The sequence below is a fragment of the Aquarana catesbeiana genome, linkage group LG09, assembly GCF_042186555.1.
Source record: "Aquarana catesbeiana isolate 2022-GZ linkage group LG09, ASM4218655v1, whole genome shotgun sequence".
Classification (NCBI taxonomy): Eukaryota; Metazoa; Chordata; class Amphibia; order Anura; family Ranidae; genus Aquarana; species Aquarana catesbeiana.
In genome coordinates, this window is record NC_133332.1 from 60,711,964 (window position 1) to 60,734,591 (window position 22,628).

Consider the following 22,628-nt stretch of genomic DNA (forward strand, 5'->3'; position numbering starts at 1 on the left):
TTTTTTTTGGTATTTCATAAACGTACAGAATCACCTTTTATTGGTGAGATGTTCTCAAATTGAAAAGTCCTTCCATTCTTGTGTAAAAATAAAAAAGTGTGTATAATAACAAAATAGCATAAAATTACAAGATCTTGTCAAATATATTATAAAATATTATAATACAGAATATAAAACAATGCCAAAAAGAATATTTCTTAAGATAAAAATTGTGTGCACATGTATTTGTATGTGTGTCAGCATGCTCCTTGTGTGTCTGTATGAGTCTTAAGCCGCGTACACACGATTGGACTTTCCGACGGGAAATGTTCGATGACAGGCCGTTGGCGGTAAATCTGACCATGTGCATTCTCCATCGGACAATTGTTGTCGGACTTTCCGTGGACAAATGCTGGCTAGCAGGTTTTAAAATTTTACGCTGATAAATGTGGGTTGTCGGATTTTCTGAGCGCGTGTACACAAGTCCGTCGGACAAAAGTCCAAAGTACAAACACGCAAGCTTGGAAGCAAGGACGAGCCAGAAGCGGTCGTAATAGAGAATTAACATTCATGACGTGGCTAATTATGACATCTCGAAATGCAGCACACATTCTCTTCTTCGTTAATGGGATAATAATGAAGCTGCTTTGCTGGTGATACTGATGGAGCTATTGCAAACTAATTTTCAAAGGCTTTTTTTCTAGTGATATCAAGAATAATATTATTTTTTGTTTTTAAGATCAAAGATACAACTATGTTGGTGTCCTTTGTTAATTTTACATTGTATTTTTTTTAATGTAACTTCCTACTCCCAGACTGTCATTTGAAGTAAAGCCAAGTATTATTCTCCACAATTTTTTTATTGTGCATTAAAAAAAGAAAACACATAAAATTAGATATGCCGCAACATGTCTGGTTGACGAACGACTGTTCAGAAATTAACTGAAAAGGGCGAACTGAAAAGCACAAAATGAAAAGCGTAAAATGTAAAGTGCGAAATGAAAAGCGTGAATCAACACTTACCAAACCTCTACTAACATGAAATTAGCAGAGGGAGCCCAAAGGGTGGCGCTAAAGAGCTGAAAAACCACTTAGTACGTCACTACCTTCGTAATTGTTGGCCAACAATTGTGTGGCCGTGTGTATGCAAGACAAGTTTGGGCCAACGCCCTTCGGACAAAATTCCACAGTTTTGTTGGTGAACAATCAGATCACGTGTACGAGGCTTTAAAGTAGCCTACAAGTACTTTGGGGGGGGCGTAGCTGGATGCTGACCAAGATGGATGTGTGATCTCCCTGCTCCTCACAGACCTGCTCTGAGACCGTGCCTTACAGGGACACAGCTCCACTCTTCCGACAAGGAAATTTCTGATACTCTGAAACACCTTCCAGTTCCAAATAATAAGGCTCCGGGTCCTGATGGCCTCCCATACGAGTATTACAAGTCGTTCTTACCTATCCTGCTCCCGTACATGGTTCGTTTATTTAACGGATTTATGGGCATGGAAGAAATTCCAAGAGATATGCTGGCGTCACATCTCATGCTCATACCCAAACCCGATAAGGACCACACACTGTATGGGAATTACAGGCCCATAGCCCTATTAAATTCAGACCTGAACATTTGTACAAAAATAATGTCAATTCGAGTAAATGAGGTCCTCCCATCCCTGATCCATAAGGATCAGGTGGGTTTCGTCCCAGGACGTCAAGCAGGGGACAACACTAGAAGAGCCATCAATTTAATAGATAACATTAACAGACAAAAAACGAAGCGCTCCTGCTCAGCTTAGATGCTGAGAAAGTCTTCGATAGGCTTAGCTGGCCTTTTATGTTCTCCACCCTTGAAGATCTGGGTTTTCGGGGGGCGTCCCTCAGGGCGATTCTGCATCTATATGCAACTCCAACCGCCTCCATCAAAACACCTTTTGCGGCATCCACCTCCTTCCCTGTTTCGAACGGAACTAGGCAAGGATGTCCGCTCTCCCCGCTGCTGTTCGCCCTGTGCATCGAACCCCTGGTGGCCCAGATCCGGCAAGACCCGAACGTTAGCTGCGTAATGGTTAGAGGTCGCGAGTTTAAAATTTCATTGTTTGTGGACGATGTCCTCCTGACCCTGACACGGCCGCACTCTCCCTAACCTCCATAAACTCTTGGAGGAATATGGATCCCTGTCGGGCTACAAGGTTACCCCAGCTAAATCAGAAGCTCTCCCGCTCAACCTACCTCCCGCGGAAGTACACCGCCTGTCGGAAAACTTTTCATGTGCGTGAAAATCACATGCCATTAAATACTTGGGGGTACACCTCACACCTCGATATGAATCCCTATACAACGCAAAGTTTGGACGTCTATTTGCATTCATCTGATCCCTCTTGACCAAATGGAGACATTACCCAATGTCTTGGTTCGGTCACATCGCCCCGATTAAGATGAACATACTACCTAAACTCCTAAACAAAAAAAGAGGAAGAAAACAAGTCCTGCTGAACCACAACCCATGATATGGGGTGATCTATATACAAGCTAATATAGCTTACCTAAATATGGTACTGTTGCTATAGCCAAAGAAACTATGCATACAAAGAGAAAGATCCTGGTATCTCTACCAGGATCAAAAAGCGGCTACTTCGGCAACAAAAAAGTCTAAATCTGGGTATGTTTCTATAAAAATACAAAATTTATTAAGCCCATTTCGGGCATGTGCTACAAAAAATAATTAAAATGCACCTGTAAATAATGATGCAGCTTCACACTACAAACTTCTCAAGGTTCTCTCAAGGAAGAGAGGTTCCCCAAAGAAGGGTAATCTGATAAACACATTCAGAAAAAAAGAAAAAGAAAAAACACACATAAACAAAAACATACACAAACATGATTAAAAAACCACAACACAGAAAGTCTGGACACCAGCCTACCATCCACAGTGAAATTGATGTGCGATTAACTCGCATCAATGCAGCAAAGCATATAAAGGAAGGAAAATGGGAATAATCCCAAATTCTAATATCACCAAGAAAGTTTCTTACAATTTCACTGTAAATGGCCCTCGGGGGGCTCTCAAAAGAGCGTGGAATCAAAAAAGTGGCCTGTTCATTGATGTAGGAAAACATTGGGTGAGCAATACTGACTAATGAATAATTAAGACACTACAGCTTGGATCCATAGTTGATGATCATCTTTAACCTAAAATAAAAGCTGTCATGTTTTATTATTGCCATGAATGTTGTATGGCTCCAGCCGATATATAAACAAACAATTGGGTCCCTGAAGCTGTTAAACTGAATGGTTTGATCCAATACTTGCAACAGCTCTTTCTGAAGCTTATTCCTGACCTGTCTCCCAGGGATCTCCTTATGGACAGGGCACAAAGGATTCCTAAGCCAGCTTACCTTCCTGACACAGTCCCTAGGGATGTCTTGATGCAGAATAATGTCTACCATATTAAGGAGCGTCTCCTCTGCACGGCCAGATCAGCCTACTCACTTCCTCACCCATACACCGGAGTAGTCCTTTACCAAGACCTGTCTGCTACAACCTACATAGTTACGTAGTTGGTGAGGTTGAAAAAAGACACCAGTTCAACCTATGATTTGTGTGTGTGTGTGTGTGTGTGTGTGTGTGTTTATGTCAATAGTACATTGTATACCCTTGTATGTTGCGGTCGTTAAGGTGCCCATCTAATTTTTTTTTAAACTATCGATGCTCCCATCTGATACCACTGCTTGTGGAAGAGAATTCCACATCCTTACTGCTCTGACAGTAAAGAACACTCTACACAGTTTAAGGTTAAACCGCTTTTCTTCCAATTTTAGTGAATGGCCACGTGTCTTTTTAAATTCCCTTTCACCGAATAGTTTTTTCGGTCTTCTGTTTGCCATGAGGGTGCTTTCTGTGATGTGTTATTAAAATTAACATTACAGTCTTAGTTACTGTATCCCCCGTTTTCTTTGTGAAGACTGAGGAGAAGAATATATTCAAAACCATCTCTTTGTCTTTTGTAACCGGATTCCCTTCATCATCCTTTATTAGGCCAATATGTTCTGGCCTCACTTTCTTACTGTTTATATACTTAAAGAATTTCTTTTTTTTTTTTTTTTTTACTCTCCTCCGCAATGTGCCTTTCGTGTTCTATCTTAGCCACCCTGATTGCACGCTTACATTTCTTTTTGCATTCTTTTTTAAAGTTGGAATGCTGACAAAGACCCCTCAGCCTTGTATTTTTTGATGGCCTTTTCTTTTGCTTTTATATGCATTATTATGTTGGAGTTTAGCCATCCAGGATTTTTTTGTTGGCTCTTTTAAACTTCTTTCCCATTGGAATGCACTGGCCAATACCTTTTAGTATGCTCTTAAAGCACTCCCATTTTTGCTCAGTTTTCCTTGTCCCTAGGATTTTGTCTCATTTAATATCATCTAGCAAAGAGCGCAGTTTAGGGAAGCTGGCTCTTTTGACATTAGGTGTCCTTGTATTACCCTTGTATTTCCTATATCTGTGATTCATACTGAAACTAATTGACCTATGGTCGCTGTTTCCTAAATTGCCCCGTATTTCTACATCCGGGATCGGCCTGTATTGTTAGTAATCAGTAGGTCTACTAACGCATTGTTTCTTGTTGGTGCATTCACCATCTGACCCATGAAATTGTCCTGCAAGACATTTAGGAAATGGCAAGCCTTAAACGAATGTGCGGTTCCTTCTGCCCAGTCTAGATCTGGATAATTAAAATCCTCCATTATAATGACATTTCCCATCCTTGCCACCATTCCAAGCCATGATAGGAGGTCTGCCTCCCCCTCCTCCTTCTGGTTAGGAGGCCTATAGCATACACCCAGTATTACTTTCCCCTTAGTTTCCTCCCTTTCCTCCCTTTGGAGCTCTATCCACAAGGATTCCACCTCCTCCCTAGCTCCATTAGTGATATCGTACCTCACATTCACTTGAACATCATTCTTGATATACAGGCATACTCCTCATCCTTTTTTACACTCCCTATCTCTGCGATATAGGGAATACCCCAGAATGGTTTCCAGCCATTGAGAGCTGTCAAACCAAGTCTCTGAAATTCCCACAAAATCGAAAACCTTCTCATACATCAGCAGCTCTAGTTCATCAATCTTGTTAGCCAATCTTGTTAACTTCTAGCATTGGTCTACAAGCCTTGTAATTTTGTCCAGTCGCATATTATATCCTTGTTAGTTGTTATGAGGCTGCAATTTGGATTTGCCAACTTACCTTGAGTTTTGGTATTCTAGACACTCTACCACTAATGCCCTCAATAGTACCCACTGAACCTTGTTCCACGCTGGCTAACTCTGCATCTGGACCCTCCCCTCCATTACCTAGTTTAAAAGCCCTTCTAACTTTTTGTCCATCTTCTCCCCATTTAGGTGCACTCTGTTCCTGCTAAAAAGCCGATAACCGACTGAGAAGTTGGCCCAGTTCTCCAGGAACCCAAACCCCTCCTTTCTATACCAGCTCCTCAGCCACTTGTTAATTTCCCTAATCTCCTGCTGCCTCTCTGTCATGGCTCGAGGTACCGGTAGTATTTCTGAGAATACTACCTTGGAGGTCCTACTCAATTTAGCTCCAAAGTCCCTGAAATAATTTTTTATGACTCACCTAACCTCTCAGAGAAGAAAAGAATTTTGTTTCAATAAATTTTTATTGGTATTTAGTACGATACAGTAAGAACAATATATTACGTATACATATTAATTATTACTTAGAAATCAGTAAATTGAAGAGTAGAAAGTAGTTGTACAGTGGAGTAAGGTGTACACAGTAGCTCATATATAAGACATAAAATGAAGATTACAATCTTTGCTGGGTTTTGTATCACTTGATTTCTGGTTCTGTTAATTAATTGTGTTTTCCGATGTCGTAACAACCTGTCTTCGTGGCATAAGGCGGTGTTTGTCCTCGGTAGTAGTTCTGACACCGCTCCTCTCAGACACCCCCATGGGAGCTAGCTGTGTCCGAGGAAAAGCGAGATCATCTCATCGTTCAATTGAGATGGTTGTGCTTACTTAAAGGGACGTTGTTATTTCAGTGTACATATACTGTACCAGGAAAGCCATGGCCACCATTTGTTGTGGAATATGTTAAGTCGTCCAGAGGATGATGCTACCATCCGCTCGTATGTAACTGAGTTAAATCTATTACATCTGTTATTGTTGGAGGAGCAGTGTTTTTCCAGTTTCTAGTGAGTAGTAGTCTCGCAGATAGGAGTACCTGAATGATAGAATGTTGCAAAGTATAGGGAAGTTGGTCTATGTCTAGAGATAGTATGGCTAAAGTCGGAATTGGTAGGATTTGTAATTGGGACATTTCAGAGATAACCTGAAATACATTGCTCCAGTAGTGGAGCAGCTTGGGGCAGATCCACAAAATATGCAGGAGGTCTCCCCGTTCACCACAAAGTCTCCAGCAACAATCTGGAAGTTGAGGTTTGAATCTAGAAATAATTGCGGGGGTGAAGTACCATCGAAGGGATATTTTAACTGTTAGTTCCCATAAAGTTGAACATTGTGTGGCTTTTTATGTCACCCTGCAAGCCTTGTGCCATTGTTGAGTTGTAAAAGATTGTTGTAGCTCAGTTTCCCATTGAACGTGTGAGGGTGTTTTGTCGAATGTTTGTTTTTATTGGAGTATATTGTAAAAAAGTGTGATTCCTTTTCGGATTGGGGTGGGTGCTGACAAGAAGGACCATGCTGACGTGTGTATGTATTGAGGGAGATTTGGTAGTTTAAGTAAACATTGTTTGATTTGCGCATATTTGAAGAAGTCAGTGGAAGGGATGAAGAATTCTTTCTGGATGGCAGAGAAGGTCTTAAGAGAACCGTCGGAGTATAAGCTGTGAAGGCATTTTATACCTTTTTTTATCCAGGAAGTAAGGGATATTTGGTTTATGAGGAAATGTAAGGTTTGCAAGGGGATTTCTAAAGAAGTCATTGGTGCTTGTGCGGGGTGGTTGGACATCAAGTATAACCACATTTTAATTGTGATTTTCATGGTTGGAGGTAGATAAGATGGGATTTTAGCTCCCATTTGTGCTGCGAATAGCCAGAGTTTTGTCGGGCCAAATATGTTGTACGTGGATTTAATAGAACCCCAAATTGTTGTAGGATTGGGGAGAAACCATTCCTTTGATTGGGTTAGAATTTAGGCCAAGAAATAGTCCCGGAAGTCTATGTATCCCACACCCTCGTACAGCCTATGTTTAATGAGTTTTGAGTGTGAGCATCTGGATTTTTTCCCACGCCACACATAGTGAGCCAGCATGGTTTGGAGAGCGTGAAAGAATCTGACGGGTATAGAGATGGGGAGAGTCCTAAAGAGGTAGAGAAGTTGCGGGAGATGAATCATTTTAAATGCAGCCAGTCTACCCCACCAGGAAAACTCGTGTTTGGACATATTGTTGAGGTCAGCCTGGATTTTGTCACGTAAAGGGAGATAGTTGTGCGAGAACAGTGAATTTGTGGATCTCGTGAGGCGGATACCTAGGTATTGTATGCTCTTTTCCGCCCAAGTGTATGGAAATTGTTGTTGTAATAAATTCCATGAGGTCGCGTCTAATCCTAGATCAAGAATGTAAGATTTTGTCGGATTGGCTTTATAATAGGATACCTCTCCGAACCAGGTTAGGAGTTTGTGGACTTCTTGGAGGGATGAAGATGGATTAGTAATCATCAGGATTACATCATCCGCAAATAGGCTTATTTTATTGATTGATTTACCTATTGTGATGCCTGTAATGTTGGTGTTAGACCGGATATGTTCAGCTAGGGGTTCCATTACTAGATTAAAAATCAGGGGGTAAAGTGGGCAGCCTTGTCTGGTTCCGTTTGTTATTTGGAAAGGAGATGATAGTAAGTTAGAATTTAATACACGCGCCGATGGGGTGGTGTAAAGTGCCAATATGGCCTGGAGGATAGGTCCTTTGAAACCAAATTTTAGGAGAGTTTTAGATAGATATTGCCAGTTAACTCTATCGAACGCCTTCTCTGTATCCAAAGATAGGAGCAGAGAAGGCGTTCCCGTTGAGCTGGAGTGGTGAATAATGTTAATTAATCTTCTAGTTGCGTCCGAAGTTTGCCGACCTTTAGTGAATCCCGTTTGGTCCATATGGATCAGTGAAGGAAGAATATTTACAAGCCTGTTAGCTATTATTTTAGCGTATAGTTTGAGATTCAATAGAGATATAGGGCGAAAATTTTGGGGATTGGTAGGCTCTTTCCCAGGCTTAGGTAGGGTGATCACTAGTGCTGATAACATTTCAGTAGGAAATGATGAGGAGGATGCAGTGTGGTTGAATAGTGTACACAGATGAGGGGTCAGTGTACTTTCAAATACTTTGAAGTATTCCCCAGTGTAGCCGTCCGGTCCAGGGGATTTGGAGTTAGGGAGATTTGTAATGGCTAATCTGATTTCTTGCTCTGTGAAGGGATTCATTAGGTACGATAGTTGGTCAGGCGATAGAGAGGGTAGATTTACCCGATCAAGGAAGGATTGAATCTCCTTCTGGGTGGGTTGGTGAGTATCAGTATCAGTGTTTAAGTTGTACAGGTCTCCGTAGTAGGAACTGAATGTGTCCGCTATTGCCTGAGGGTTGATGATTTTATCCTGTGTAACAGGATGAACCAGATGTGCTATTCTAGTCTTTAGTCTTTGCCCTTTGATACGTCGGGCCATAGCTTTCCCCGCTTTATTACTTATGACATAGGATGTAGCTTTCAGCTTTCTAAGATTTAATTCATAGCTCTCAAGCAATAGGGATCGGAGTTCGTGCCGCAATTTGAAAAATTGGGATTGCAGTGTAGGTAATGGGTTTTTTTTGTTTTTGATCATCTATTGTGGCTATTTGTGCAGTTAATTCTTCCAACCTCTGCATCCTCCTCTTTTTCATTTTAGATCCAAGTTGAATAAAGAATCCTCTCATGAAGGATTTGTGAGCATTCCACAGGACTGCCGGGTCAGCCACTGAGCCAGTATTAGTAAGGAAAAATTCCTTGAGTTTCTGGGATAATTGGGAGACATTGGATGGATGTTGTAGTAGAGAGTTGTTAACTCTCCATATGAAAGAATTAGGATTGGTGGAATTATTTGTAATTTTAATTCTTATAGGCGTGTGGTCTGACCAGGTGGTGGTGTGGATTTTAGATTCATAAATATTTTGCAATAACCATTTGTCTGATACAAAGAGGTCAATGCGTGAATACGTGTTGTGCCACGGGGAAAGGTATGTGTAATCTCTTTCAGCCGCGTGACCACACCTCCAGGCATCATACAGGTCGTTGGACGTTAAGAACGAGTTCAATGGTGATGGGAATCTCTTTGGCCCAGAAGATGAGTCCATCTCATTGTCTGGAACTAAATTGAAGTCCCCACAGATTAGTAAATGACCTTGTTGTACTTCCCTTATCGCTTTAAGAGTATTTTTTAGGAAGGACAGTTGCCTTTGGTTTGGGGCATATATAGATACCAATGTGTATTGGACATTGTTGATGGTACATACTAGGATTATGAAGCGACCTTCTGGGTCCAAGGAAGATTTCTGTAGCTGGAAGGAGACCGTGTCTCTAATAGCAATTAGAATTCCTCGTTGTTTTTTAGAGAAACACAATTTGTAGATGATTGGATATGCTTTATGTTGGCAGAAAGGGGTGGAGTTTTGGTCAAAATGTGTCTCTTGCACGCATAGTATATCGCTGTTGTGCTCTAGCACTGTTTTCCACAAGGAGGTCCTCTTTGCAGGGTGGTTTAAACCCTTGGCATTGATGGATAGTACATTGATAGCCATTATGGCAATGTGGATGTCGGTGACACAGTGTTAGAAGAAGAGCAAGAAAAGGCTAACTCACTGTTGATGTATGGGCGATATCTGCACGGATGGTTTTGGATGCTGGATTCCACAGGGCAATCTGCTGTTCTCTTATTGTAGGTGTTGAACGATTCTTGTAGATGGTATAATATTAGGTACTATGCTCCACTGTTGTAGAAAGGATTAAAGAACGATAAACCAGAAACAGTTAACTGTAACTCAGAGGTTAGTATACCAACGTGTGATACTAACCAATTCAAGGGGGAAAGTTCAGAATAGGTGTTACTCAGCTTGACCTATGACCGGGTTTGTATTTGTGTTGGAAGCCTGTTTTTTGATGCTTAGCATTGTGCTGCATCATTGTGTTTGGTAATTCATGGATTATACCCCAGGACTGCAGTAGAAGGAGACCATCGTCGATGTTAGAAACTGTGTGGGACGCCCCATTTTTGGTGATAATCATTGTGGCAGGATGACACCATTTATATGGGATCTTGTGATTGTTTAGGGCTTTGGTGAGTGTTTTCATCTGGCGTCTCAAATTGAGAGTGTATTGGGAGAGATCAGCGTACAGGTGTATCCAAGAGTACGGAGCCGGGAGATTAGGGCTTGATCTTGCTTTTGCTAGGAGTTTCTCTTTAGTGGGGAAAAAGTGGATTTTCATTAGGACATCTCTGGGAATGGTTGCTTCTAGGTGTTTTGGTTTTGGTATGCGGTGGATGCGATCAATACTTCTTTTAATCGGAGATATGTCTGGTAGTAGCTGAGCTATCATATCTTCTGCATATTTTTGCAGATCAGTTGGGGCTACTGACTCGGGAACCCCCCGCAGTTTGACATTGTTTCTTCTCAAGCGGTCCTCGTGGTCCGCGATTTTCGCTTTAATCCAGTCAGTGTCATTAGATTGCTCTTTGTAAGCATCTATGAGGTCGTTTTACAGTAATGGTACAGGCATCCATTTTGTGCTCAATGTGCTGTACCCTCTCTCCCAATCCCTGCATGTCAGTTGAGAATTTGCCAATCATGGTGGAGATATTGAGCATTAGAGATGATTGTAGGGAGAGGAGCATGTCCTTCATTGTTGTGTCCAGGACCGGTTGGCCAGATGTGGGGTAGTTAGCTATTAGTGAAGGTGCGTTTAGGCCTACCTGATCCGGGGAAGAGGCAGAGCATACAGCGCCTAAGGCCTGCGTCGCGGGATCCATTCTCATCCATGCCTAAGCTGGGCTGCTTGGCTCCGAGGAGGGAAGATGCGGGCTCCGGGCTAGTGGGAGAACATTTTCATCCTCCCATGATCCAGGATTGTCATCCGGGAGATCTGTATAGGGTGATGAGGCCTGTGTATTGTCCCTGCTGGTGCCATCTTGCCAGGTCTCTCCGGCCAACGCTGGCATCGTGAAGAAGTTGGTGAGCTTCTTAGGGTATCTGTCTTCCTTACGCTTGTGGGACTGCATGGAGTGGGCTCCGGTGATGCTGCGGAGCTGTCGGATGGTTCCTAACGTGGGTCCTACCTCTAGTTAAGTCGCTTGTCACCGGTGCTTGGTCAGAGCTGTTAGCTTAAGCGGCTATCTCGATCGCGCGCAAGCCATGCCCCCCAGAAGAAAAGAATTTGTGCCTATCACTACGACCTTGAGAAACCGTTAGATACAAAGCTACTAGTTACCTATCAAAACCAGCAAGTTACCATAACCTCTCCAAATGAAGGATATAAAAAACTGCACAACGGGGAACTAACACTGCCACCACCACCCAACCCCACAAGGAACAACTCAAACTCTAAATCCTAAATGTAATGGTAACACAAAGTTCAATACTGAGTGAAACCCTTGTTGGCTCTGTTTGCTACCGTGTCCTCCTTCATGGCAAACAGGCTGGTTAATATCTGTTATGTTAACCGGTGTGCTTTTCTCACACACCCCTAGCATGAATTGAGCTATGCATACAGCTCTGTCTTAGCTTAATTGTTACTACTGTAGTTCATCTGAATTGCTCTTTTTGTTTTTCCTTTTCTGTATTTTTAGTTACTGCTCTGCTTTTTGCTAAAGTTAGCACAGATACGGGTATCACCCCAACCCAGTGAGAGATGCTTCCAGAAGGTAGCCAAGGTCTTGTGCACCTCTTCACTCTCCTCCCTGCCGGAGGAGTACCGCGATTTTAGCGATGTCTTTGACAAAGGTCAAGCCGGTACTTTGCCTCCACACCGGTCATATGATTGCACAATTGACCTTCAACCTGGTGTCATACCCCCTTGTGGCTGGGTTTACCCTTTGTCGGTCTTGGAGGATAAGGTCATGGAGAAGTATGTTGCAGACGCACTTTCTCAAGGTTTCATCAGCAAATCCTCGTCTCCTGCTGGTGCTGGTCTCTTTTTTGTGAAGAAGAAGAGTGGTGAACTGAGACCTTGTATCGATTATAGGGGTCTCAATCGTTTCATGATTAAGAATGCCTATCCCATTCCGTTGATTACGGAGTTATTTGACCGCCTCAAGGGAACAACGGTTTTCACAAAGCTTATTTTGAGAGGGGCATACAGTCTCGTCAAGATTAAGAAGGGCGACGAGTGGAAAACTGCATTTAATACCAGATCAGGTAATTATGAGTATTTCGTAATGCCTTTGGCCTTTGTAACACTCCGGCAGTTTTCCAGGAGTTCATTAACGATGTCCTCTGAGATTTGTTACAGTTATGTGTGGTGGTTTATCTTGACGATATCCTCATATTTTCCAGGTCCCTGGAGAGCCACCACACAGATGTCTGTCATGTGCTTCAGAGAGAACAATCTTTATTGTAAATTGGAAAAATGTGAATTCCATTGTGAACAGGTTAAATTCCTGGGCTATATCATTTCCACTCCTGGTTTTTCGATGGACCCAGAGAAACTTTCAGCAGTCCTACAGTGGCCCCGACCCATGGGTTTACGTCCTCTGCAGTGCTTTCTTGGCTTTGCCAACTATTATCGGAAGTTTTTTCGTTACTTCTCGTCTCTGGTCAAGCCCCTGATTGATATGACCAGGAAAGACGCAACCCACAGAGTTGGTCTCCGGAGTCCATTAAGGCCTTTGAGAATCTCAAGGCTGCCTTTGTTTCTGCTCCTGTATTGGCACACCCTGATCCTACGTTGCCTTTTATCCTAGAAGTTGATGCTTCTGAGACTGGAGTTGGCGCCCTTCTGTCTCAACGTCCTAACTCTGAGTGCGCTATGCATCCGTGTGGCTACTTTTCCAAAAAATTGTCACCAGCAGAGTGCAATTACGAGATTGGTGACAGAGAGCTGTTGGCGATCATTTTAGCCCTGAAAGAATTGAGACATCTCCTTGAAGGTAACACTGTGCTGGTTCTCATTCTTACTGACCATAAGAATCTCACATTCATGTCTGAGGCCAAGCGCTTCTCTCCCAGAAGGGCGCAATGGGCTCTTTTCTTTTCTCTCAAGTTTTAATTACATTGTCTCATTCTTACCCGGTACTAAGAATGTAAGGACTGACACCTTGTCACGACAATTTTCCTCCACTTCCAAGATGGAGTCAGTTCCGGTTCCTGTGATTCCTCCTGATCATATTCTGGCTATGGTTCGCACCAGTCTTACTTTTCCTTTGGGTGACACAATTATTGCTGCTCAGGTCGATGCTCCTCCTGAAAAACCTTGCGATCGCTGCTTTGTTCCCGAGAGTCTCCATACTGCTGTGCTCCAGACTTACCATTCTCCCAAGGCTACTGGCCACCCTGTGAAGAATCACCTCTTTTGGGCCATTTCCCAACAATTCTGGTGGCCCAGTCTACGTGCTGATGTAACTGCCTTCATAGCTGCCTGTTCTGTGTGTGCTTAGAGTAAGACTCCACAACACCTTCCAGTGGGCCTCCTACAACCCATACCTAATGGAGAGAGGCCATGGACCCACCTGTCTATGGATTTCATTGTGGAGTTACCCAACTCCCAGGGCAACACAGTTATCCTTATGGTGGTTGACCAGTTCTCGAAAATGTTGCATTGTATTCCACTCAAGAAGTTGCCTACTTCTAAGGAACTGGCTTCTATTTTTGCTCGGAAGATTTACCGCTTACATGGGCTACCCAAGGTGATTGTCTCAGACAGGGGTAGTCAGTTTGTGTCCCGGTTCTGGCAAGCCTTTTGTGCACAGTTAGGTTTTCAGCTTGCTTTTCTCTGCGTATCACCCGCAGTCTAATGGGGCCTCAGAATGAGCCAAACAGTCCTTGGAGCAATTCCTATGTTGCTATATTTCTGACCATCATAACAACTGGTCAGACCTTTTACCATGGGCAGAAGTTTGCTCACAATAGTGCCTTGAAATCAGCTTCCTGTTTGTCCCCATTTATGGCGAACTATGGTTTCCAACCTTTCGTGTTGCCTGGCTCATTTGTTCCGCATTAGAGGAGCTTCTCTGTGGCCTTCGTTCCACTTGGGCACAAGTCCAGGAGGCTTTGCGACATGCTAACGATAGGTACAGACTCCATGCTGACCGCAGACGCCTGCCTGCACCTTCCTACCAGGTTGGGGACAGAGTCTGGCTGTCGTCTCGCAACCTCCGACTTCGTTTTCCTTCTTTGAAGTTCGCACCTCGGTTTATTGGGCCTTTCCGTATCCTTCACAGAATTAACCCAGTGGCTTACGCGTTGGACCTTCCTCTTAGTATGCGCATCTCTAATGTGTTTCATGTCTCCTTATTGAAACCTTTGGTCTGCAACCGCTTTACCACCTCGGTGCCACATCCTTACAGATTGAGAACCATGAGGAGTAGGGATGAGCTTCGTGTTCGAGTCGAACCCATGTTCGACTCGAACATCGGCTGTTCGATCGTTCGTCGAATTGCGAACGATATGGGCCGTTCGCGCCAAATTCGTGTGGCGCGTCACGGCCCATAATTCACTGCGGCATCGCAGTGCATTGCTGGCTGATGATTGGCCAAGCATGCACTATGACCCGCATGCTTGGCCAATCACAGCGCCGTCAGTAGAGAGAGCTGTAATTGGCCAAAGCCAGGGTGGCTTTGGCCAATTATGGCTCAGGGGATTTAGTACACACCCCACACGATATAAGGCCGCCTGCACGGCGGCCCTGTGTAGTGTGTGTTCCGGTGTGCTGAGAGATAGAGAGAGAGAGAGACAGTGTCATTTGATTTGAGTTAGATAGATTAGGCAGAACAGTCAGTCAGTTAGCTGCACTTACAGTGTATTGTGTATATATATGCATCACAGGTGTTGCATATATATATATACACTGTATTCAGTTTAGCTAGATCCGTTCCTGTTATCTTCTATCTAGACTATTTACATATAATGCAGTGCGTCCTGCTCACAGTGTTTAGCTAGATCCGTTCCTGCTATTTACATTTAGTGCAGTGCGTCCTGCTCACAGTGTTCAGCTAGATCCGTTCCTGTTATCTTCTAGACTATTTACATTTAGTGCAGTGCGTCCTGCTCACAGTGTTCAGCTAGATCCGTTCCTGCAATTTACATTTAGTGCAGTGCATCCTGCTCACAGTGTTCAGCTAGATCCGTTCCTGCTATTTACATTTAGTGCAGTGCGTCCTGCTCACAGTGTTCAGCTAGATCCGTTCCTGCTATTTACATTTAGTGCAGTGCGTCCTGCTCACAGTGTTCAGCTAGATCCGTTCCTGTTATTTACATTTAGTGCAGTGCGTCCTGCTCACAGTGTTCAGCTAGATCCGTTCCTGCTATTTACATTTAGTGCAGTGCGTCCTGCTCACAGTGTTCAGCTAGATCCGTTCCTGCTATTTACATTTAGTGCAGTGCGTCCTGCTCACAGTGTTCAGCTAGATCCGTTCCTGCTATTTACATTTAGTGCAGTGCGTCCTGCTCACAGTGTTCAGCTAGATCCGTTCCTGCTATTTACATTTAGTGCAGTGCGTCCTGCTCACAGTGTTCAGCTAGATCCGTTCCTGTTATTTACATTTAGTGCAGTGCGTCCTGCTCACAGTGTTCAGCTAGATCCGTTCCTGCTATTTACATTTAGTGCAGTGCGTCCTGCTCACAGTGTTCAGCTAGAGCCGTTCCTGCTATTTACATTTAGTGCAGTGCGTCCTGCTCACAGTGTTCAGCTAGATCCGTTCCTGTTATCTTCTAGACTATTTACATTTAGTGCAGTGCGTCCTGCTCACAGTGTTCAGCTAGATCCGTTCCTGCTATTTACATTTAGTGCAGTGCGTCCTGCTCACAGTGTTCAGCTAGATCCGTTCCTGCTATTTACATTTAGTGCAGTGCGTCCTGCTCACAGTGTTCAGCTAGATCCGTTCCTGCTATTTACATTTAGTGCAGTGAGTCCTGCTCACAGTGTTCAGCTAGATCCGTTCCTGTTATCTTCTAGACTATTTACATTTAGTGCAGTGCGTCCTGCTCACAGTGTTCAGCTAGATCCGTTCCTGTTATTTACATTTAGTGCAGTGCGTCCTGCTCACAGTGTTCAGCTAGATCCGTTCCTGCTATTTACATTTAGTGCAGTGCGTCCTGCTCACAGTGTTCAGCTAGAGCCGTTCCTGCTATTTACATTTAGTGCAGTGCGTCCTGCTCACAGTGTTCAGCAAGATCCGTTCCTGTTATCTTCTAGACTATTTACATTTAGTGCAGTGCGTCTTGCTCACAGTGTTCAGCTAGATCCGTTCCTGTTATCTTCCTACTGACAGGCAGGCTTGTCTGGTTACAGTATATAAAGCTACCTGAAGAAAATTACAGGTGTTCTATTTGATCCTATTAGTACCACGGTCAGGCAGCTAGACTATTTACATTTAGTACAGTGCGTCCTGCTCACAGTGTACAGCTAGATCCGTTCCTGTTATCTTCCTACTGACAGGCAGGCTTGTCTGGTTACAGTATATAAAGCTACCTGAAGAAAATTACAGGTGTTCTATTTGATCCTATTAGTACCATGGTCAGGCAGCTAGACTATTTACATTTAGTACAGTGCGTCCTGCTCACAGTGTTCAGCTAGATCTGTTCCTGTTATCTTCCTACTGACAGGCAGGCTTGTCTGGTTACAGTATATAAAGCTACCTGAAGAAAATTACAGGTGTTCTATCCCAGCTTAGTGCAGCTACAGGCCATTAGTATGTCTGGAAGACCAAGAAGGAGAGGCAGACAGTCACAAGCCAATAAGAGAGGGCAAGCAGGCTCTGTGTCTAGTGCTGGTCGTGGAGACGGTGCATCCTCATCAGCACGTGGCCATGGGACACGCTTGGCCTTTTTTTCGGCAGCTGGCCGTGTTGAGCCGCAACATGCGGAAGACTTGGTCGAGTGGATGACCAAACCGTCCTCATCCTCCTCATCCTCTCTCACCCATGCCCAGGGTGCTTTGTCTGGCAAAGCAGCGGCCTCTTCCCTCAGCTCAATGTCATCAGTGACTCCTTCCCTAGCTCCACCATGTCCTCATGAGGATTCCCTCGAACTGTTTGACCACAGTGTTGGGTACATGCTCCAGGAGGATGCCCAGCGTTTGGAAGGCTCTGATGACGATACTGAGCTCGATGAAGGCAGTAACATGAGCACGGACAGAGGGGGTGCCCAAGAAGAACAGCAATCTGGCAGTCATGCTCCCCCTGCTGCAGCATACTGCCAGGTTTGCTCCAGTGATGAGGAGGGAGGGGATGATGAGGTCACTGACTCAACGTGGGTGCCTGATAGGAGAGAGGAGGAGGAGGAGGAGGAGGAGGAGGCGGCGGCACATCACCAACGAGGCAGGATGCCCTCCAGGGGCCAGCCTAAGGGCAGCACATTGACTGCATCACACCCCAAAGCTCCACATGTGCAGGGCGCTGCAGTCTCTGCGCGTTATTCAAAAAGTTCTTTGGTGTGGGCCTTTTTTGAGACGAGTGCATCAGATCGCACCGCTGCTATTTGCAACATATGTCTCAAGCGTATCTCGCGTGGCCAAAACATCTCCCGCTTGGGTACCACATGCTTGACCAGACATATGTTGACCTGCCATGCAGTTCGTTGGCAAGCGTATCTAAAAGACCCACACCAAAGAACAAAGAGGATCTCTCCTTGCTCCTCATCAGCTGAGATTTCCAACCCCACTAGACCTTCAGTCCTCTCTGAGACCTGCAGTGAGAGGAATGAAGGTGTAGAATTAGGTGTGTCACAGCCAAGTACTTGTGGGCAATCTGCTTTTGGTACACCGACGTCAGATTGTACCAGGCAAATTTCCCTGCCCCAGCTGCTGCACCGCCGAAAGAAGTTTGCTCCCAGCCATCCACATGCCCAGCGGTTGAATGCTAGCTTGGCAAAATTGCTAGCACTTCAACTGCTGCCTTTTCAGTTGGTAGACTCTGCCCCCTTCCGTGAGTTTGTGGAATGTGCGGTTCCTCAGTGGCAGGTACCCAAACGCCACTTTTTCTCACGGAAGGCGATTCCGGCTCTCTACCGGCATGTGGAAGGCAATGTCCATGCCTCGCTGGACAGGGCGGTCAGCGGTAAGGTGCATATTACCGCTGACTCATGGTCCAGCAGGCATGGACAGGGACGTTACCTAAGTTTCACGGCGCATTGGGTGACTCTGCTGGCAGCTGGGAAGGATGCAGGACAAGGTGCAGTAGTGTTGGAGGTTGTTCCGCCACCACGCCTCCAAAATGCTGATTGTGACACACCTCTCTCCTCCACCCCCTCCTCTTCTTCTTCCTCCATGGCCTCTTCCTCGGAACCAGCGGTGCTCCGTAGGCGTTCAAGGGGCTACGCAAGTACGCAGGCCAAAAGATGCCATGCGGTGCTTGAGCTGGTGTGCTTGGGGGACAGGAGCCACACTGGGGCAGAGGTTCTGTCAGCTCTGCAGGGGCAGGTTCAGAGGTGGTTGACGCCACGCCAACTTAAGGCAGGAATGGTGGTTTGCGACAATGGCACCAACCTCCTCTCTGCCCTCCGACAGGGACAAATGACCCATGTGCCCTGTTTGGCTCACGTCCTTAACTTGGTGGTGCAGCGGTTCTTGGGCAGGTACCCGGGCTTACAGGATGTCCTGAGGCAGGCCAGGAAAGTCTGTGTGCATTTCCGCCGGTCATATAATGCCAGTGCTCGGCTGACGGACCTCCAAAAGGAGTTTAACCTGCCCAAGAACCGCCTAATCTGTGACATGCCCACCAGGTGGAACTCAACGTTGGCCATGCTGCAGCGGCTGTACACGCAGCAGAGGGCCATCAACGAGTACCTGTGCGACTATGGCACCAGGACAGGGTCAGGGGAGCTTGGTTTTTTTTCCCCACGCCAGTGGGCCATGATCAGGGATGCATGCACTGTCCTGTCACCATTCGAGGAGGCCACGAGGATGGTGAGCAGTGACAGTGCATGCATCAGTGACACTGTCCCCCTTGTCCACCTGTTGGAGCACACGCTGCGTGGAATAATGGACAGGGCACTTGAGGCAGAACAGAGGCAGGAAGAGGAGGACTTCCTTAGCTCTCAAGGCCCCCTTTATCCAGACAGTGTTCCTGCGTGCCCGCCGATCACACAGGAAGAGGACGAGGAGGAAGAGGAGGAGGAGGAGGAGGAAGATTGTGTCAGTATGGAGGTGGAGCCTGGCACTCAGCATCAGCAGCAGTCTTTAAGGGATCAGTCCCAAGAAACACATGGACTTGTACGTGGCTGGGAGGAGGTGGCTGCGGACCATGTCGTTCTTAGTGACCCAGAGGACTCCGGACCGAATGCCTCAGCAAACCTACGCTGCGTGGCCTCCCTGATCCTGCAAAGCCTGCGTAAGGATCCTCGTATTCGTGGTATCAAGGAGAAGGACCAATACTGGCTGGCAACCCTCCTTGATCCACGTTACAAGGGTAAGGTTGCGGACCTTATCTTGCCATCGCAGAGGGAGCAGAGGATGAAACATCTTCGGGAGGCCTTGCAGAAAGGTCTGTGCAACACGTTCCCAGAGACTGGGAGGTTACAAACTCCTGTTTCTGGACAACGTGTTGCTGAGGCTTCGGTCAGTCAAAGAAGGAGCGGTGGAGAAGGTGCCCGTCTGACCGATGCGTTCAGACAATTTTTTGGTCCGCAGCCCCAAGGTATGATCGGTTCCAGCAACCATCGCCAGCGTCTGTTTTACATGGTGCAGGAATACCTAGGGGCAAGATCAGACTTGGACACCTTTGCCACCGAAAATCCTCTGGGTTACTGGGTCTTGAGGATGGATCACTGGCCAGAGCTTGCACAGTATGCAATTGAGCTACTGGCCTGTCCTGCATCCAGCGTTCTTTCGGAACGCACATTCAGTGCTGCTGGAGGCGTGGTAACCGATCACAGGGTGCGTCTGTCCACCGACTCGGTCGATCGGCTGACCTTCATAAAAATGAATGAGTCTTGGATCACCACCAGCTACCAAGCACCTGATGCTGATGTAACCGAATAATTTTTTTTGAAATCTCAGATCCCTTCAAAGACTGCCTATGCTGATGCTGAGTGACTATCCCTGAGTAATTATCCTCTTCCTCCTCAATCATCACGCTGATAGCTTGTAAGAACATTTTTGGTTCTGGGCGCCACCACCAGTCCATAAGGCACAATTTTTCAGCCCCTGTTTAACAGGGGCGTGTAATTACAATTTTTGATGTAATACTTTGCAGCAGGGCTCGTTCCTGCATTCCAACTAGAGTGTCTGTGAGGGGTTGCAGTGTTGTGGCACCAGCACCAGTGCCTAAGGCCCAATTTTTCTGCCCCTGTCTAACAGGGGCGTGTAATTACAATTTTTGATGCAATACTTTGCAGCAGGGCTCGTTCCTGCGTTCCAACTAGAGTGTCTGTGAGGGGTTGCAGTGTTGTGGCACCAGCACCAGTGCCTAAGGCCCAATTTTTCTGCCCCTGTCTAACAGGGGCGTGTAATTACAATTTTTGATGCAATACTTTGCAGCAGGGCTCGTTCCTGCGTTCCAACTAGAGTGTCTGTGAGGGGTTGCAGTGTTGTGGCACCAGAACCAGTGCCTAAGGCCCAATTTTTCTGCCCCTGTCTAACAGGGGCGTGTAATTACAATTTTTGAAGCAATACTTTGCAGCAGGGCTCGTTCCTGCGTTCCAACTAGAGTGTCTGTGAGGGGTTGCAGTGTTGTGGCACCAGCACCAGTGCCTAAGGCCTAATTTTTCAGCTCCTGTTCAACAGGGGCATGTAATTACAATTCTTGATCTAATATTTCACAGCAGGGCCCTGTGAGGGCTTACAGTGTTGTGGCCACAGCAACACCTAAGGCCCAAATTTCTGCTGAGTATATAGGGCAGGACCCTACTTTCAAACATCTAACTTACAAACGACTCCTACTTGCAAACGGAAGGAGACAACAGGAAGTGAGATGAAATCTACCCCTAGGAAGGGAAATTCTCTCCTGTAAGAATTAATATGGGAAAACAATTTCTCCTTTCCACTGATGCTTTCCAATCCTTGTTCCACAAAAAAACCCAAATTTTCAAAAAACATTTTTCATTGGGACAAAAAAGTGAGGTGAAATCTTCTGAAGAGGAGGAAAGACAGCAAAACAAATGTCACAGGGGTGATAACCCTTCCCTATGTTTTCCAAAAAGCTTAGAAAAGATTTTTTGGCTGGAGCTAAACACGTTAAAAATGTTCAAAATTACAAACAGATTCTACTTAACAACAAACCTACAGTCCCTGTCTTGTTTGCACCGCCTGTATACTGCTGTTCAGAGTATATAGGGCCTGGTGGCCCCACACCTTTCCTTATTTTAATTTGGGTGCGGGGTTCCCCTTAATATCCATACAAGACCCAAAGGGCCTGGTAATGGACTGGGGGGTACCCATGCCGTTTGTCTCACTGATTTTCATCCATATTGCCATGACCCGACATGACATTAAACCCGCAAGCAGTTTTAAATGAGATTTTTTCCTTTAAAAATGACATTTGGTGCAGGGACTGTTCTAAACATGGGAAACACGCGTCACTTTACAGGCATACTATAGACACCCCCCAGGTACGCTATTTAAAGGAATATTTCACTTTTTTTTTTTTTACTTTAAGCATCATTAAAATCACTGCTCCCGAAAAAACGGCCGTTTTTAAAAGTTTTTTTTGCATTGATACATGTCCCCTGGGGTAGGACCCGGGTCCCCAAACCCTTTTTAGGACAATACCATGCAAATTAGCCTTTAAAATGAGCACTTTTGATTTCGAACGTTCGAGTCCCATAGACGTCAATGGGGTTCTAACGTTCGTGCGAACTTTCGGTCCGTTCGCGGGTTCTGGTGCGAACCGAACCGGGGGGTGTTCGGCTCATCCCTAATGAGGAGTATGAAGTACAATCCATTGTTGACTCCCGTAGGTTCCGTGGGCGCATACAGTACCTGGTGCATTGGAAGGGGTACGGTCTGGAGGAACGTTCTTGGGTCTCATCCTCGAACATACATGCCCCTGTCCTCCTCCGTGATTTCCATAGACATTTTCCCCTCAAGCCCGGTGGTCCTTCGAGGGGGAGGGGTCATGGAGGAGGGGGTACAGTCAGGGCTGGGCTCAGCCCTTCCTTCTCTGAGCTGGCCGCTCAGCTGTCGGCTAATTGCCAGCTCCTTTCTCTCCACAGTGATTTAGCTGTTGATGATCTGCTCGTCAGTCCTGGCTACTTAAAGCCGTCCAGCTCACTTCATCTCTGCCTACGCCTTTGGACACATCTCAGAGACTTTCTCCTGCGTTCCTGTTGAAGATGTTATGGCTCCTGATCCTGCTTGCTGTATTATTACATTGATCTCTGGCTCTGACATTGGCATTGGCTGACTACCCGATCTGGTTACTGAATTCTGGCTATGTATTGACTGCGCTTACTCTGTTTACCTTTTTATTATTATTAAACATGTTTGATTAACTGTACTTC

The 22,628-nt window shown here is 45.4% G+C and overlaps 1 protein-coding gene across 1 annotated transcript in view; it reads right to left on the reverse strand.

The window, feature by feature from the left end:
* The window catches only part of LOC141107713 (cytochrome P450 2H2-like), a 113,555-nt gene that overhangs the window by 1,624 nt on the left and 89,303 nt on the right, over positions 1 to 22,628 (reverse strand). The gene's annotated exons all lie outside the window — the stretch shown is intronic.